An 18,261-nucleotide genomic window follows, 5' to 3' on the forward strand; every position below is an offset into this window, starting at 1 on the left:
ACAAGTTTCAAAATGCATCAGAAGAGGAAACATTGAAAAAAGAAAAATCAGCAGTTTTAGAACCAGAAAGGTCAAACATTATGATTCCACAGCTGTCAACATTTTGGACGTTTTTTTAGATTTTCTGCAATGTCTCTGTTGATTACAGTGTATAAGGCTTTCCTTCATAATAATAAATACCAGGAGGTATTTGACCTTTTGTCCTCAGCTCCTGAAGCAAAAACTCGGAAGTGACCCTCTGGATGCTGGTGCATGGAACAAGGAGAGAGCACACACCTGGTGACAGCTGGGGAGAGAGCCCATGCTGTCAGTTTTTCCATTATTTTTCTGCAGTTACTCACCTATTCCTTGTATACTTTCTGCCCCATACATCTTGACCTCGTATTTAAAGTATTTCACATACCAATATGCCTTTTTAAAAAGTTAGTCTTCTAACACAAATAAACCAGTCAAACAGATCTCAATGCTTGCACAAGTAAAAGGAATCACTTTCAAAAAAGAATTGCCAGATTTTTGCTTCCTGCTTGTGTCATATTGCCTTCAAGAAAAATTACTCATTTTTTCCTTTAACAGATTATATTCCTTAAAATTAAGCATGTGTCAGAATCAAAAAAACTTAATTTAATTTTATTTGATCATTGCCTCATTTATATATGTGAGAAATGGCTGCTACAATATTCATTCTTTCCCACAACTAAAAAAAGAATAGATTTCCTCTACAAACCATTAAATGAGACCTTTACAGCAGAAAACCCTCAAGCCTCTTTACCTTTTGTACTATACCTGCAAAAATAATTTTTTATTGAAGTCACTCTTTGTAAGTCTCTACCAGAAAGGCAACTGCTCTGTGAGTTACTGAAGCAGGTTTTGCAAGTCCCTGTTGATGCCATTTTCTCCACCCAATTTGTATTCTTTTGGTTTTTGCTCAGGAAAAGCCTCCTCCCACCACAGCAACCATACTGTGTTAACAGCTCCAGCTGTAGGAGCCCAATTTAGTGATTGCACACAGAAAGCATTGCAACTGCACTAACAGCTGAAAGTCATCACGTTTCTGGAGTTTCACCACAGACCAGAAAAATCAATAATCACAAAGATGGGCTGTCACTTCTCTTAGCTACAGGCAGGATATTTCAAGAAAATGCTTTGTCAGCCCTCATAATTTAGGGAAGGGTGCAAACTGTTTAGGGAAAAATTTGCATTGCAAAACTAAACAGAACATCTTGCATGGATATACTAACACACAAAGGAATTCAGCAATGAGCTTTATGTGCCTAGCTTTGTTGGTTTTTGTTTTTGGTTTTTTTTTTGTTTTTTTTTTTTAATGCTTACTGGTATAAAGTGCTTTCAAGGTCTATTTTCTTTATTAGAGACTGAAGTAGTTCACTTGCACCTTTAAATCCTAACATCCTCCCAGTTGTCACTTCATCTTTTTACCTCAAAATGTTTACACCTTTTACAAAATTTCTCTGGTGGCATCTCTTTTATGATGCATTCTTAAAAGTCATCAGAAATTTTAATGTTGTTTGGGTTACACTCATGTGTGACACTATGGCATCCTCCCCCAGTAAATCAATCAGCAGGGGAAGACATTAAAATTACAATACTCAGGAGCAGAGCTACAAATTTTAAAAAAATCAAGCAGGTAGATAGTTTTATCAATTGTAATTTGTTTCTGGTTTTTCTGTTGCTAAAGATGCTTGGTTTTCTAAACACATTTTGAATATATATCAATTAAAATAGACTATTAAGGTTCTAGTTAGGTAAGCTGTCCTTGCAGTAGTGGTTCCCAAAAAGATTATTTTCAGTGCTCTTAAATACTGGTGTACACCAAGCCCTATTTTGGGATAGCTGTACTAGTTACCATCAGGTGTCATACCTCTGTAAGCTTTTTAAGGCTCTACTAATTAGTGATCTGAGCTAATAACTATCTAGTTGCCTGTTCCCTTGCCCCACACCATATCTACAGACATCAGATAACTTTCCCCACATGATAATCATTCTTCTCCTGCCACAAAAATCACAGCTTGCAGGTTACAAGCCTAGCAAACCTCAGTTCCTCGGGACTGTGCTGTCCTGAACTCTCTTCACCTCTGTCAGCAAGTAGCTGAAGTGCTTCTTCCTGAGGGCAGGTGAGCAAGGAGCCAAAGAGGAGCACAGCACAGCAGGTGCAGCAGGACTCACTGACAGCACAGTCCTGCAGGACAGACAGAGCTGGGAGATGAGCAAGGAGCCAAAGAGGAGCACAGCACAGCACAGCAGCAGGACTCACTGACAGCACAGTCCTGGAGCACAGACAGAGCTGGGAGATGAGCAAGGAGCCAAAGAGGAGCACAGCACAGCACAGCAGCAGGACTCACTGACAGCACAGTCCTGGAGCACAGACAGAGCTGGGAGGTGAGCAAGGAGCCAAAGAGGAGCACAGCAGGAACAGCAGGACTCACTGACAGCACAGTCCTGCAGGACAGACAGAGCTGGGAGATGAGCAAGGAGCCAAAGAGGAGCACAGCACAGCACAGCAGCAGGACTCACTGACAGCACAGTCCTGGAGCACAGACAGAGCTGGGAGGTGAGCAAGGAGCCAAAGAGGAGCACAGCACAGCACAGCAGCAGGACTCACTGACAGCACAGTCCTGGAGCACAGACAGAGCTGGGAGGTGAGCAAGGAGCCAAACAGGAGCACAGCACAGGAGAAACAGCAGGACTCACTGATAGCACACTCCTGCAGCACAGACAGAGCTGGGAGGTGAGCAAGGAGCCAAACAGGAGCACAGCACAGCAGGAACAGCAGGACTCACTGACAGCACAGTCCTGCAGGACAGACAGAGCTGGGGAGATGAGCAAGGAGCCAAAGAGGAGCACAGCACAGCAGGTGCAGCAGGACTCACTGACAGCACAGTCCTGCAGGACAGACAGAGCTGGGGCTGGGAACAGCCACAGGGACAGCACAGGGCAGCTCCGTGGCACAGCCGTAGGGACAAGAACAGAAGATAAAGCCCAAAGCTAAGCTAGAGGCAAGCTTGAGGGTCACCTAGAAACCAAGTCCAGGCAACAAACAAGCCCAGAACCAACACACAAAACAAACACACCTACACCAGAGCTTAGACAAGGAGCAATTACCTGGCCAGGCCCCCAGGCCCGAGCTTAGAGGGAGTTCAGGGCCCAGGAATCAGGTGTGTGGGTGGAGGCCCCAGGTGAGGCTGCTCAGGGCCAGGGAGCCTTGTTGACACCCTCAGGACCCTGACAAGCCCAGTCAGTGAAGTCTTTAATGAACAGAAATATCTGACTGATCAGTTACTGAGTCTGCAAACACAGTGGTGCCAAATTTCTCTGGCTAAGCAGGTGCCTTCCTTTCTTTCAGGAGCCAGGAGGAGGTGTGCCCTGTGTGACCCCTGTACCACATGGCTTACTGCAAACGTGCAGCACACGTGAAGCATCCAAAACTCTTGGGTCTGTGCATGCACAACTCACCATGTCTCGCCAGATGTAGTGTTTACCAGCAAGGTACTGCACAATCATTCTGCTGTCATGCTTTTTATCACTCATGCACAATCATGCACTGAAGCAAGGGCCAAGATTTCCAATGGAAATAGAAACTGGCAGCAAACTGCTGTCCACTGCAGGACGGGAACATCTGTCAGGAAATATTTAGAATAAATGCAATGGGCCTGTATCGTGGGTATGAAAAGATGAAATCATAGTCCCTTCTGGCCTTATCTCACATGAAACGGTGTTAACACTTAAAGTATCTGTGTTCTGTGTGCCTACAAATGTTAACCTGCTTTCAGTGCCAACCCGGCAGGTAGATACTATCTACAGAACCAGGCCAAGAAAGACTAAATGAGGAAGTGGTTGTCAAAACCACAATTAGAATTCAAGAGTTTCTGCATTAAACTCATGTTGTTTGAGACTTCACTCTTTCAGACAGTGCCAACTAACAATGCTGTGGGTGCTTTATCTGATCGTCTGTATTAGAGATCCAAAGGCATTGACAGTGTTTGGCCTGTGTTCACCTGCATTCACAGGCACAGCACCCCACACCAGTGTGGCACACAGCTGGTCACATCTGGGCACTTTGTCATGCTGGACTCCAAGCTAATGAATGTGAGGCAGGCTTTGATAGAAGTGGAAGCTGTAATCTGTGTTTTGTAATCTCACAAGCAAACAACCCAAATGTTTCAGTATCATCTTTCCACTACAAGGGAAGAAGGGCTAGCTAAGATAGGCCTAGTTAGATCAAATCTGTCCCTTAAAAAGCAGTTTAGGTGTCTTTGCAGTGTAATTCTCAGGGCTTTTGGCTTGTGAAGAGCTAAAGTTCAGCATCAATCTAACCTTTCTTAGCTTGGACTGATCCTTTGCAGGGGTCTGATGCAGATGACTGCAGGATTGATTCAGGCATACCTGGATAGTTCTGCTTCCAGGGTCAAGGCCCTGAGGGCACTAAGAGGTCTGAATGGACCTGACCAGCTGCATCTGGAGTCTCCACCTACATCCTTTGCCCAGGAGCTCCATTTAAGCTCTACCCTGGCTGAGGAATCAGTTTTGTTTATTTAGAGCCGTAGTTTGGGCTTGGCCTCTTGTAGACTGTATGGACTCTGCTCAGTATTCATTTGGGTTGTATTTTTCCTTAGTCTATGGGTCTCCAGACCAGCAGCTTGGGTTCTTGGTCAAACTTCAGCCCTACCTCATCTTCTGGAAGCTGTTTTGTTACCTGGCCTTGTGCCTGCATGCAGATGGTGTCCCTGGGCCTGTTCTGTTTACCCTGTGTGTGTACAGTGGGGCTGGCTGCTGAGGTCCTTGTCCTGCTGGCTCTTGTGTGGGGCTCCCTGTCTCTCAGTGAGCAGCTGCCCCTCACAGCTCCCTCATGTTTACCACGGATTGAATTTTGCCAGAGCTGCCTGCAGTGCAGAGCTACTTACAGGTTTGTGCACTTTATTGCTTCATACCACGCTGTTCAGCTTTGTTCATTCTATAGCTGGGTGTTAACTTGATTTTATCCTGGAGAACAGCATAGGGGTAGGAGCACTGTGTGAGACCAAAGGTCCAGCAGCTTAAAACCTTCCCCAGAAAAACAGGCAGTAGCACATTCACAGGGAAGGAGGCTTGGGCAGCATCCAGGGCCCTCAGTGCATGCTTTCAGCTTCAAGCAACGTTTAGTTAAAACAGCACTTCTGTCTTGTGTGGTTTTGGTTTAACTTTCTTCCATTATTTTTGCTTTAAAGAAACTCCCTGAAGTGTTTTGTCTCTTCAGTGTGCTGTAGTAAGGAGTTCTGTGGTTTGAAAACATGTTGTATGAGGTTGCTGTCTATGTTCTGATTACGTGCTTGATCTATTGCCTTGATATCCTCTACTTTATCTTTCTCTTTAGAGAAAGAGTTCATTGCTTCTCTAAACACACATTGAGTGAATGAGTAGCTCTCTCTTTTGATATTACTTTCCATGCTGGTTTTGTTTTTAGTGTATTGGTTGGAATTTCATCCAGATTGCTGCCTTTCTAGGGTGGAAATAGTGGTGCATTTAGCTGCTCCATGTGCTTTTAGGGATAATTGCTATGTTATTATGTGTTTTTCAAGTTTCCCTTTGCACCTTTTAAGCCAACCAGACCTGCACATTATATTTGAGATATAAGTGCACAGAGATGTGGGCTAAATAATGATGGTGTGGGGATGTTTCTGTTCACTTCTCCCCTTCTTTTGTAATGCTCCCTGACACTCCACTCGAGCGCACAGAACAGCTTCACTGCAGCACCTTCACAGTACCAGGGTCTCTGTTTGGAATGGTAGGAGTTCAGTCAGAAGCTGTGATTTCCATGTTTCATTCCATGTGTCTCACTTTGCATTTCAGTGAAAAGATTTCATCTGCTGTTTTATTGCCCAGACAGTCATTTCTGTGGGATCTTTTTCTAAACATCTCAACTCAGCTTGTCTTGATAGGCTGAGTATCTTACTGTAGCCAGAAAAGATTGTGACCTGGTGCTACTTGCTTCCCAGGATGGAAGCCCTCAGACCATGAGCACATAGGTCTGTAGGTGTGAAAATGAACAATTACTAGTTCTTGTTTGTTTCCTAGCCTTCAGCATGTTTTTAATGGAGCTGTGATTGTGTGTGTTGATGCTTGGGTGCTCCTGTTATTCTAAATAAACCTTAGCCCTCACTGTTTGTTGCTTTCCCTCAAGTTACTAATTTCTTACTCTGCATTTTATTCAAGCACATAACCTTTAACTTACTGCCATCTCCCCAAGAAACATACTCTGATTATGTGGGGTTTTATCACTGAGTTCCAGTTCCTTCAATTTCTACTGTGTGCAGCAGTTTAAGAGCAATAGTTCATTTACCTCTCAAATCACCTGTGGTTTTATCTTACAAAAACAGTTTGTGCTACCTTATATCTTGGCAGGACAAGTCTTCGGAATGATATAAGTCTTGATATCCAGCCCTGAGGAAGAGATGGAGTGGTTACACCCAGCAAAGAGAACTTGTGCATTGCCAAAATTCCCTGCCACAAAATTCAGGTGTCTGTGGTGCAGGTTTCACCTTGTTTCAACTGAAGTGCCTGTGAGCTTAGCTAAGATTCCCAGACTCTATTTCTCTCTTGATGTAGGGCAGGTGGGAAGAGTGTGGAGGTGCAAATTGGTGATAGGCCACCTCCCCACCATCACCGAGGAGCAGCAGTGACAAGGAGTGTGCAGATCTGAGCTTCTCCTTCATCACATGGCACTTAAACCAGCAAAACGCTGGCATTTAAAGCATCTCTAGGAATGGGTGGATGTGGAGAGTGCTGCTCACTTGTGTGCAGCAGAAAAGCCTCTCTGCTGGCTCACGCTTGAAGTGCTTTATATTGCAACAGCTACAGACTTAATAATAATGAAGCCTTTCTAAAAAAGTACTGCTTGGGTATATTGTTTCACAGATCCTATTTCCAACATCTGTTTTTCAGTCTGAAGAGATGTTAGATTTTGTTCCTCACACAAAAGGCTCTGGTGATAATGAGGGCTGGAAGAAGTCGGTCAGTGGACTGACTGTTCCTCTTACCATAACATTTTACTCACCCGTTTGTTTCCCTCTGGGCAGGAGCAGCAAATATCGTCAGTGTCTCTTAATGAATGAGCTGGGGGATGGGAAAAGAGCGAGGCTCATTATGTTTTACCTCCTCGCAGGAGGGAGAGGGCGGCTCAGCAGATCTTCCTTCTCAGCCAGCATCTTCCCCATGCTTCTGGGAGCGTTTATCCACGCGTGGGATGGCCGGGCCCTGCTGGACGCTGGTGTTCGAGGCTCCTCCTGGATGGCACATGTAAGGGGAAGGGGGTTTGGCCCCCCGGAGCCCCTCGCCTGTCACGGCTGGCCCGGCTTTCCCTCTCCCAGGCTAAAGAGAAAAGGGTGATTTTATAGAGTGCCACCACCGCGGCTGACCGGGGGTATGCGGCGTCAAAGCACAGCCTCCGCAAGTATCGGGATAATTTACCTTTTCTCTTACTGCCGTCATTTCATGCCGTTGTTGTTGTTGAATAACCCCCGGCGTTAGCAGCCCGGCACGCCCACGGCGGCTCTGGCGGGCAGCCCTGGGGGCACCGGTGTCCCGGGGCCGCTCCGGGTCCCCCGGGGCCGCGGGTGGGCTGCGGGGGGCGGCGAATCCCGCTCCGGCCGCGGGGATCCAGGGCGCGTTTTGCCGCCTGCCGGGAGGGCTCGGAGCGGCGAGCGCCCCGCCGGGCCGCCCCCTCCCCGCTCCCTCCCGGAGGGTCCGGCCGGGGGCGCCGCCGCCGGAGCGCCGAGCGCCGAGCACGTTTCGCGGCCCGGGGCTGCTCTCCGCGCCATGGGAGCCACCCGCCCGCGGCGGCCCGGGCCGTGACCCGCGCCCCGCTCCGAGCCATGCCGGCATCGCCCCTCGCCGAGAGCTGCGGGCCGGCCGCGCCGCAGCCCTGGTACGTGTGCGGGACGGCTGCCGGGGCTGCTGCGGGCGGGAGGGGGAACGGTGGGACCTCTGCTCGCGGAACCCCACCTTTCTTCTTTCCTTTCTTTGGATCCCTCTGCTTTTCCGCTCCCCCCTCTCTTATCCCCTTGGCTGGTCGCAAAGTTGAGCTTCGGGAGAGCGGGGAGGGGGAGGCAGAGGCACCGCCGCGGCCGGGCTCGGAGCCCCGCGGCTCGGGCCGCTGCGAGCCGAGGAGGAAGGCAGGCTGGGGCTTATTCAAATGCAAAACGGAGCGCGTTGGCCGAAAAAACGAAGGAGTCCGCTCTCCCTGGCTGTGCTGGAGCGTGTTGGAGCTGCAGCAGCCAGAGCCTGTCTGGAAAAACCCGCCAGGCAAGAGAAACTGCCTGCAGCCTGCGTGGAGGACAGGGAACAATTAAACGGGACCCTGCCCGGCCGCAGGGCCCCCGGGCAGCCGAAAAAGCCCGCAGCCCGCTGCCGGCGAGCGAGGGCTGTGCAGCATCCCCCCGCGGAGGTGCCGCCGCCGTGCGGGGCTGGGGCAGCGTCCCCGCGGCTCCTCCCCGCCCGTGCCGCGGGAGCAACCGGGCGCGTCCGGATGGGCGCTGCGGGTCCCCAGCGCCGCCGCCGGGCTCGGCCCCATTGTCTGAGCCCCAGGGAGGGCTCCCGGCGCTGGGGAGGCACGGCCAGCGGCGGGGCCGGGCCACGAGGAGCCGCTGCCTCCCCCCAGGAGCGCCCTGCCGGCCCCTTCCTCCCCCGGGGTCCGCCTGCCTGCGCCACAGGAGCCGGAGCCCTGCAGGGCTGAGGGCTCGTGCAGCTGCTCCTGGAGCCGGGGGACGAGAGCTGCTGCTCTTATGGGAACGCTCCCTGCCGTGCCCGTGAAAGAGCCCGGGGAGAAGGATGAGGTTCCTCGAATGGGTGAGGAGAAAGGAGGCGGCGGCCTGGCCTGCTGGGAGGCAGGAGCAGCAAACCTTGCCAGGTACGGCTGCTGGGAGCCAGGAGCAGCTAACCTTGCCCAGGCAGGAGCAGCAAACCTTGCCCAGGTACGGCTGCTGGGAGGCAGGAGCAGCTAACCTTGCCCAGGTACGGCTGCTGGGAGGCAGGAGCAGCTAACCTTGCCCAGGCAGGAGCAGCTAATCTGGCCCAGGTGTGGCTGCTGGGAGGCAGGAACAGCTAACCTGGCCCAGGGCCGGGCAGCAGCAGGGAGCAGCCGGCCCTTATCCCGGCCCAAGCACTGCAGCAGTCAAAGGAGACGCTCCGGTTGTGTGCCCAGCCCATCCTGCTGCACCCCAAAGGTATTTAAAGGGCAATGGAGTCCGCATCTCTTGTATGCCGGCCTGGGCAGCGTGGTGAGATTGCGACTCCTTTAAGGAGGAGAGGGGAACGTGGAGCCGGGCGTGAGCGCGCCAGTGAGGCGGTGGGACTCGGCTCCTGGGAACAAGCTGGCCGGCTCTTCAGCATCTGTCTAAAGAGCTCTTCTTCTAGAAATTACAGTGCAATAATGGCCAAATGGACAAAGATCGCAGCATTCGGTGTTTAAACATAGCTGAGTGGAGTTCTAAGGCAGAGGTGTCGCTTTAAATTTTCAAGACAATGGAAAAACCTGTGAAAACAATAATAATAGTAATATTCCACGTAATAGTAGTTCTCCCCAGCTGTGCTTAGTGAGTTTTGAGGTACTCTTGCGGAAAGGCAGAAAGCTATTCTGTGGTGTAATTACCCTGGTTTTGTTGTGTCAGTCAACACGAATTAGGAAAACAGATTGAATTGGGAAAATTTAGCATTTAGTGTTGGTCTGGGCAGGTAGCCTGGCCGACCCTGACTGTAAAGGAGGGGAGAGCTGGTTTATGCTTTTCTGAGGTAGCACAAGGGAGGGTGGTGGCTGCTCTTGGGATGAGGGTCAGTCCCTCAAGATAAGAGTTTGTTGTGCTTGGGGGAGACAAGAGCAGACTGGGTTGTGCAAAGCAGGTAATGGGGAAGAGCTCAAGGTGAGATGTACCGAGGAGCTTTGATATTCACAGTTTCTGTAAGACCTAATTCACTGTGTACTAATTTAAAATCTTCACTAATGGTGTTTTATTATGACTGGCATGGTACCCGTGGCTGTTGAAGCTGGCCTAAGCACTTCCATCCTGCTTTCTGTTTTCAGATAGTTAAAATTTCAAAACACCTTTCAGGCTGAAATTTTCCAGGCTTAATCTTTGCCTGAAGGTTCTTCCCTCCACCTCCCCCCTCTTTTAGCTGAGTTTGAGATAAGGTGATTCAGTTAATGGTGTTGGGAGTTTTTGTGGGTTTTTTTGTTTTTAAGAAAAGGCAAACCCCCTGAAGAATGTGGTCATATTATCAAAAAGAAATGAAGTGTTTTAACAGCATAAATGCAGAATTAGAGAGGCATATGCTGAGCCAGGGTGTTTTGTTTGGTTTGCTTGCTTTTTTGTATTCAGATGTATCTGGAGCGTTCTGGTGGATGGGGCTTTCTTTGATGAGCCTTTAGAAATTCCTTGGTGTATTTTTACATTTAGCATTCCCGCTGTGAAGGTCAGTGCTTGGCTGACTGCACATAGGTTAAAGTAAGCCCATGCTGCTGCCTGGCTGGAGGGAGGATGATGCACATGTGGTGTGAGTCTTCACAGTTGATTTTTGCTTCAAGTTGTTTGTCTGAGCCTTAATCTGGTTTGTGGTTTAGGCATGTGCGGTTCCTTGCCACAGTTCTATTTTTTTTGTTGTTTTTTCCCCTAATTGTTCTGATAGAGCTTTCTCCAAACTGGGAGGAGGATTTTTTTGTGGTATCCTTTTATCTGTGTGACTTACTGTGGGGGCTCCAAGGTGCATGAAGGCATTGCACAGTGCTGCCCATGGCCATCTCCTGCTGGATTCATGGAGTGTGCCCATTTCCCGGCTCCTTGTGCAGTGGGCTGGCACCTCTGCCTCATCCTCCACACACAGAGGTGGCTTCTGGGGCCAGCAAGGACAGAAATTTAGGATGGAGGCCTTGGTGCTTGGTCTGCTCAGCACCATCCTGTGTTGCTGATGAGTGAGCGAAGGGCTGTGCTTTGTGTGCCTTTGTCTGTGAGGCTGGGGTGGCATCCTGCAGTGCCTGTCCCACATCCCTGTGCTACTGGAAAGTGTTACCTTGGGCCAAAGTTGAATCTGCGTGGATGGAATATGTCCAGCTGCTGAAGAATGCCATGGTGCTGTAACACAGAGCAGAAAACCTCTGTGGAGGAGAATGGAGTGGGGAGGCCTCTGTGCATGGAGTTACTCACGGTGCTGACATGGCAGATGAGAAGCGTTGGCTTTGTTTCTTACCCAAGGCCAAATGTGTATTCAAGGATTAAAGAAGGGGGAAAGGGAAAATTGAAGCTGATTCTCCCCTCCTAACCCATTTCCCTTCTTTTCATATACAAAGTGTTCTACAGAGCAACGAGGTGAGCTAGGCCAGATTGGAAAGCAGGCTGGCTTTGCTGAGCTGGGAGGAATCTGCAGATACCTGACATGCTTCTGCACCTGAGGGTCAGATTTTTTCTTGTCTGTCTCTGGTGGCTCTTGCATCTTTCTCTAGAGCATTTGCTGCCAGAAGATGAGGTGGTTTTGGCTTCTAAACTGTGCATCTGAGCTTGTGTGACAGCTCAGTCACATTGTGGCCCTTATTGCTTGGGATGTTGTTGAGTGCCTCCTATGAAAACCTCCAGATCTGTTTCTCCTAAGGGCAAATCTCAAGGGGCTTTTTAAAAGATACCTAAGCACTGAAACAAAATGTACTTAAGTACATCTGACTGTAGTGAAACCAGGTGACTAGTGAAACTAGTGACTGTGTCATTTTTCCCCTATACTGCTCTGTTTGTTCAGGGGTCACTCACCATTTTTCACAACACCGTAAAAAGCTGCCATCATCTTTTATGAGGACACATCTTCTAATATCTTTCTTTTTCCCCTGCCGTCTTCCAACAAGAATCAAGTTATGTAACAGAATCTTGGTTGACACAGTCTCTAGAGTGAAAATTTATCTTTTTTTTGCCCATTTGTGTAAAGTGAAACATTGTGGGTGGGTTTGGGTTTTGTTTTTTTGGTCGGGGGCTTGTTGGTTCTGGTTTTGTTTTTTTCTGAGGGTGTTATGACAGTATAGGGTTAAATTTCTTAATTGCTTTGTAGGTAGTGTTCTCATTATAGTTGTTTGGAATTTTGAGAGGAGACAGGACTAGAAGATTTAGCCTTTGATTAGCTTTTCTAGCAGTGTTTGTTGAGGATTATAGCAGTCAGTAGAATTGTTCCAGATTTATTACCACGAATCAGCAAAATTTAAGCAACTGGCCTTAAACCCAGCTTTCAGCTTTGCACTTGGATTAGGAGAGATAAGTTGCCTCAAGAAACAGCTTCAGGATGCACTGATGTTATCTAGGGCAGTTCCCTGCAAAGCCTCCTGTCACCCATTGCCCCTTTTACATCCTGGGGATGCATGGCAGGTCTCACCTGGTTGGGCTTTCAGGAGAAAGCGTTCAATAAGTTTGTTTCTCTCCAGGATGATAGAAAACTGACAAGTTATTATATTGCCCTGTGAGGCTTATGTTTTATAATCCTGTTGAGTCTACGTAGATGTTTTGGAAATATAATGAATTCCTCGTTGTGAAATATGAGCAATGTGGTAAAGCCACTTGTTGTCCTTTAGAAGCAGCATGAGATGATTTGCAACTGCTGCAGATCTCAACAGTCCTTGCCAGTGCTTTAAATGGAAAAGGAAGGTAAAATATTTCCTAGTGTTACAGGAAACAAAACTTGAAAACCAACCTTGCAGCCACCTAATACTCTGGTGCTAGCTGTGGAAGGGGACACAAAAAATAGCCATGTAACTTACAGGACAGGTTATTTAAAATGTCAAGGCAGCTTTTAGTGAGCAGTTAAGGTGGTTTTGGCAGACTGGCATTCAAGACTGGGTTTTTTTAAGGGGAGCAGAGATCTCTTGCTAACAACCATTTTGCCTGAGACTGTAAGATCACCCTGCAGGTCAGGCACTCAGTCCCAGACAAATATAACTAAAGTGAGGCATCCACCCCTACCCCCCAAAAAATTTCCTTTGGGGGTCTATTCAGATCTCTTCTGAAAAACCTAAAGTCATTCCAGTGACAAAAATGAAACAAAATGGATTCAAGTGTTGATGTTCTTGTGACCCTGTGTTGTCATCTCTGAGTCATTGAAAGCCTTTGCCATCTTTTATAATGCAGCATTTAAAGCCAGGCAATTTCCTATGAATATCAGCATTGTTTTTTTAGCAAAAAAAAGGGGAAGTATTGAACCACTATGTTCATAGCCTCTGTAATTTTGGCCCTGAAGAGAAGCAATGCTTTAGCTTTGGTAGTTTTCTACATTCTTGCCAGACAGGTGTGTTTCTCTGTATTATTTTTTTTTTTTTTTATGACAGAACCCACCAAAGAATTTCAGGATGATCTTGCCTCTTCAGTCCTGGAGCAATTATTTTGCAATTTTCAAATTATGGAGTTGCAGAAGGGTTTGTGTGGGATGGGACCCTAAAGCCCATCTCATTCCACGCCCCTGCCATGGGCAGGGACGCTGCCACCAGCCCAGGTTGCTGCCAGCCCCATCCAGCCTGGCCTTGGACACTGCCAGGGATGCTGGGGCAGACCCTGTGCCAGGGCCTCACCTTCTCACAGGGAACAGCTTCTTTCTGGTATCTGAGGGAACTTGCTCTCCTTCACCTTGAAGCTATTCCCCTGCGTCCTATCCCCGTCCAAATGCACATAAAGACATTATAATGTAGTTGTAGTAATGATTTAAAAAGTTACCAGATTGTTAGAAATTAAGCTTCTGATTGATAATTTTGATGGTGATGCTTCCTGAACTTGCACAGGAACAGCTGCTTGTGTAAGCAAACAATATGAGCAAAGCATCACTCACATGCAGCATTCTCAAAAATCCATTAGCTGTTTCCACTGCAGGCCTCCTGTATTCCCTGGTCATTCTGCTCCTGTTTTAGGGCTGATAAAGAGAAAAGACTTTATCACTTCCATCCCCCTCCTGATTCAGACACTGCTGTGTTGCCTGGCCTTTGTTGATGGCTGGCTTTCTTCCTTGGTCTCCTGGCTGTGGGCTCTGGAAGTAGCTCAGGTTTCTCCTGCCTCTGCCATGGCTGCAGATGTGCCTGCTGCTTGCTTCCAGCTGGTTCTGCAGCCCTCCAGGCCATCCTTTGGAGTGAGATCCCAGTCTCTGTCACAGCCCCAAGGCGCTGGGGAGGCTTTTGCAGGCTGCCAACAGCTATTTCCTGGGCCTGCTGCTGTGATGCCCTTTCTGATTCATGGAGTGGCTCCTGATGGCCACGTCCCCTTCCCCCATGTGCCTCCAGGGAAGGGCAGGGGCAGGAGAGCGCTCGGGTCACCTTCCTTTCAGTGTTGTGTTTGTTTTACTGTTTCACTGTCTGACCAGCCTGTATAGAGAGCTTCTGTGGGAGCTGTTCAGGTGTCTTGTGTGACCTTTGAAGCCTCAGCCATGACTGTAAACAGCTGCACGTGTCTGCTTGGTCCCTCCGGGCTGGGAGTGTTGCTGTGGAGGAGGGATGCTATTGATTCAGCCTGTTCATTGTGTGTTGGGTGGGCACTGTTTCTGTTGTATCTTTTGAGATGATTCAGTTTGTTTGGGGAGTTGGGGGGCCTGTGCATTGCAGTTGTGACTGGGGATAAAAGCTTGGGACAGATGTGTGGTGGTTTTTTGAAGGCAAGTTAAGTCTTTGTGATGAAGCAGAGACATCTGCCTTGCATAAAACATGGTATAGGCACAGTATGGAATTAAGGGCTGGAATGTAACATTGTGAAGGTATTGAGGAAGGTCACACTGGGAAAGATCATTCTTCCCTAGTCCAGTTCCCCTGTTGATCTCTTTGGGGAGCTACTTATCCCATTTTATATGGAAATTCACCATGGTGGGCTGCCAGTGGGTGGTGAAAGAATGGTAGATTCCCTGTGATGATACATTGAGTATGCACAAAAAATAAACTCAGCTTTGTTCTTTTGTTCCTCAGTGTCCTTACACTGATAAATATTAACTTCTCCTTAGTCAGGGGAAGTGTATTGGTTAATGAACTGTTAATAAAATTGAGGAAACTCAAACTTTTTAGTGCTGACATAAAATAGTAAATATGTGGTGTTACCTGATCATTTGAGTTCAGTTTGCTTTTTTATTTGTGTTACAGGTCTTTAGACAACCTTTTTATTTTATAGTATGCTAATATTTTAAAAGCATTTGTGCTAGTTGAACATAACACCCAATACTGCTATTTCTGATTCTACTTCCGTATTTTTTAATATCAAAAGTGGTGAGCTGAATATATGTGCACCTTTTTTTAATTAGAAGTCTATTAATGCTGTTTTGTGTCTTTTTCTGTTTCAGAGTTGGCATTGTATGAGCACAGAAGGCAGCAATGGGAGTATGCAGTTTCCTACTGAAGAGGTCTCTCAAGAGCTCATGATTTTTTTCCATCTCTCCTCTTGACATTGCTCCTGCTCCACAGACATGGCTCACCATGCCAGGCCTTCCAGATCAGCCAAAAAAGAAGAGTTTGGCAAAAGGAAAACTAACCAGGGCAAAAAGAAATCTAGCCAAGTGAGAAAGAAAAGCACAAAGGCTTCCACAAAAGCTGTTAGTTCTGGAAAAGGTAAAAAGCCAGGGCAAGAAAAAGATGTTAAGAAAAAACAGCAAGAAAAGAAACCAATCATGAGCTCTTCAGGTAGACTTCTCAGGAGCAATGTGACCTTGTCTGGAGCCTCTTGGGTGAGTTTGGAGAAGGCTGACAGTATCCTCTTCCACAGCCAGGATTCTTTCAGCATCAATGGCTTCACCATGGCTCTCCGGAACCGATCCTTCTCCAGAAGCTTGGCCCAAACTCCAATAACTGCAAAGCCCAGGAAAGCTGCAGCACAAAAAAGGCTGGAAACAAGGGAAAAACATGAACAAGATGCCCTGGCAGTGCTAGAAGAGAAAAGTGCTGAAACAGGTGAAAGAGCTTTGGAAGAAGGTGTAGCTCCAGAGGAGTTAGCTGCTCTGCCTGTGGAGGGCTGGCTGTGTGCTGCAGGTGAGGAGGAGCCTGTTATCCCATGTGCCAGCCAGCACCAGGAGGCAGAAATATCTGAAACAGATGACTCCATTCCAAACACTCACCTAACTGATGATGGTACAGAAGCCTCAGAGCTGAAAGCTAAGCTTGAAGACCTGCCCTGTGAGCAGATACTCAGTGACCTTTATACAGGTAGTTTGGCTGAAGCATTTGTTCAAAGTGCTGCCCTGGTGCTTCCATCTTCTCCTTCTGACTCTGGAATTGCCTCTGAATCAAACTCAAAGGTGCTTGCAGAGGCTCCCTTCAATGTGGTGCCCAACAGTACAGAACCTGACTCCAGCTCTGTTGATACCTCAGGCCTCAGCTCTGCAGTGCTGATAGAGTCAGTCACACTTGCCAAATTCCACATTGGAGCGGGGTTGGACATGGTGCTACCTAGGCAAGAGCAAGACTTGCATTCTGCATCCCTAGTTACCTCTGAGTTTAACTCACAAGAACATTTATTAGAAGATGCAAGGTCACTGGCAGATTCCTGCTTGAAGGCAGGCTGGGGTTTGGAATCTGAGAATAAAGACATTGGTTCAAATTCCAGTTCTGTAGCTGCCTCTGAATCCAACTTGCTTTTACATTTTGAAGGTGCGAGCTCACTTGCAGAGTACCCCATGAAACTGGTTGTGGATTTTGTACCCATTCACAGAGAGCTTGATTCAAATTCAGATTTGAGCTTTACAAAAGAGAATTCAGAATTTGACGCAAAGAACATATTTAGAGTATGTGAACCAGTCTCCAATACCTCTTTAAACAACATTGAAGTAGAGGACATTGAACAGCTTGTTAAATGTATTGATGCAGAGACATTAATTTTGAATTCAGGGTATGTCCCCACTTTATCTTCAGATTTAGGAAAAAGCACAGTTGATAAAATCTCTGCTGAAAGCTGTGGACAATTCTCTGCAGGTTTTGTTTCAGAGTTGCCTTCAAGCATGGAAATCTCTGCTCTTGCCTCAGCAAAAGCCATAAATGCAGATTTGCCAGCTGACTCAAGACTGCAGCATAATGATTATTCATCACAGCTGGGAAGTGTCGGAGCAAGCTTGAATTTGGTTCAGGACAACAACGTGAGCAACAGCACTGGAGCAGCTGAGGCCTCGGGGCCATACTCTGTTAAAAATCCAGCTGGTGGTTGCCCTCTTCCATACTCATCTCTGCTCCCCATGCTGGAGAAGAAGAAGCGGAGGCGGTGCGGGGTGTGCGAGCCCTGTCTGCGCAAAACCAACTGCGAGGAGTGCAGCTGCTGCAGGAAGCGCAAAACCAGCCACCGGATATGCAAAAAGAGAAAATGTGAGGAGCTGAAAAAGCCACCGCCGCCAGTCATGCTGCCTTTCGAGGTAAGGCAGAGGAGTTGCAAATTAAGCCGCTCTTCTGAGGCTTGAGGTGCATCTTAAAATTGTGCAAAGGGAAGTGCTGGCCACATGACAGCTTCAGAGAGTCAGGGTTCCCGTTGGTGCTAACAGGTTGTGCAGTGACTTCCTCTTGTCATCTACAGAGCTGTAGGTTAGAGTGAGCTGGAGTCAGTCTTGTTCCTGTTATATAAATGTGTCAAATCAAAGGTAAATGTGGCTTTAACTCTGTGTTCCAGGTGTTGGTATGTTGGCCAAAAGAATGGATCAATTGGAGTGCATAAAGAAATGAGGAAGATTTAGGCACAGAATGCGGGAAGGAGGGAGACTGAGGGTAGTCTTAGGAGATGGTGAATTACAAGGGAGAGTGCTGGTATTTCAAAATACTGAAGGCTAAAAGCTAAGGAAGGCATGTTTTCTGCTCTTTGGTTCAGTTACAGTAATTTGCTTGTGATGACAGATTTGGTGGAAATCAATTTATAAACTTGAGGACCAAGTTGTAGCTGCATTTTCCCCTTTCACATCTCTCTGCCTTTCTAATTGTCTGTTCTTCTGTTTCTCTCATTTCACTTCTCTTTCCTCTCTCCCTTTCTCTTTTACAACACTCCCCATACATCCTTTCTTTTTCTGTGTTTCTTACTCATTTTTCTGACCCATCAGCCTTTTATAACCCAGGTGATAACTTTTGGAACAAAGAGGAGGGGAAAAGACAGTCTGTGTGCCCATGTGATAACAGCACTGAGCTCCTGAGGGATTTCAGTTTCAAGATCAGGCTTTAAATCAGGTAAGTAGGGAGTTGAAGGTAGATTCCCCACATCCCAGCTGAATTCCCTGACCTCTGAGCTGCAGTGAGACTCTGCAGTGCTGGGTCCTGCTGGGAGTGTT

The sequence above is a fragment of the Melospiza melodia genome, chromosome 9, assembly GCF_035770615.1.
Source record: "Melospiza melodia melodia isolate bMelMel2 chromosome 9, bMelMel2.pri, whole genome shotgun sequence".
NCBI lineage: Eukaryota > Metazoa > Chordata > Aves > Passeriformes > Passerellidae > Melospiza > Melospiza melodia.